We start from the raw sequence: 1,122 nt of genomic DNA, 5'->3' as shown, positions 1-1,122 counted from the left end.
GAAATCTAAAGTTCTATAGAGTCTTAAACTCTTACTAGATATAGTACAACATGGCTCGTACAACCTTCATGTGAAAAGGGTAAACATTGAACAAAATTTATAGTGTAATGGCCAACACGTTTGGGGTATGAGTCTGACACATGTTGGATGCGAGATAAGAAATTGATTCCAAAAAGCATAAAACTGAAAAGGGAAAATAGTTTGGGGTATGGCACGTGGCAAATGCAAGATAAGAAATCAATTCCAAAAAATGTTAAAATGAAAAGCGAAAACAAAGAGGGGAGAATGGGTTGATAAGGGCAAGGGAAGGAAAATTTGGATTGAATCCCCATAGACAATAAACAATTATGAGTATATTAAAAATCCCATAGAACATGAATGAAGGGTGCACCAATACAATAAAAAGGAATTGAAGAAGGACCTCAAGCAACCATAGAGAAAAAAATATTCCTCCACTACAACAATAAGGTAGTGTGCCATGGTTGTGAGTGGGGATGAACAAGGATGCCAAGTTCCTTATCACTGACCTAATAAAGAGTATAAATAATAAGCTAGTGTGTCATGGCTGTGAGTGGGGATGGGCAAGGATGCCAAGTTCAATTCCCTATCACTGACCTAATAAAGAGTATAAACAATAAGCTAGTGTGACATGGTTGTGAATGGAAATGGATGAGGATGCCAAGTTTTCCATCACTGGCCTAATAAAGAGTATAAAGAAAAAATAAGAGAGAGAGGAAGGAAGGCAAAAGAAATATGCAAAATGCCCAATGGAGGTAGGTAGGAAAAGTAAATCTTTACAAGCTTCCATGATATTAATAGTTATAGGAGGATACAGCTTGTAGAACCTTCATGGAAAAAGAGTGAACTACTACCATAGCAAGGATGCTTCTAGAGTACTCCATTTCCCAAAAACACATAAATAAAATAAAATAGAGTGAAAATTGTTGCAACAAGTGCTTTAACATTTAACATGTGCTTTAATGGCACAAGAGAAGATGTAGAAGACAAAGTGAACACAAGGATGAGGACGAATGCTCCCAAGGAAGGGAAACAAGAAGAGAAAGTGAACACAAGGATGAGGAGCAATGCTCATAAGGAAGGGAATCAAGAAGAGAAAGTGAA

Source organism: Pinus tabuliformis, chromosome 1_1 (assembly GCF_031772625.1).
Source record: "Pinus tabuliformis cultivar Carrire ecotype Pingquan chromosome 1_1, CPIR1, whole genome shotgun sequence".
Lineage (NCBI taxonomy): Eukaryota > Viridiplantae > Streptophyta > Pinopsida > Pinales > Pinaceae > Pinus > Pinus tabuliformis.
This window is presented reverse-complemented; position numbering follows the sequence as displayed.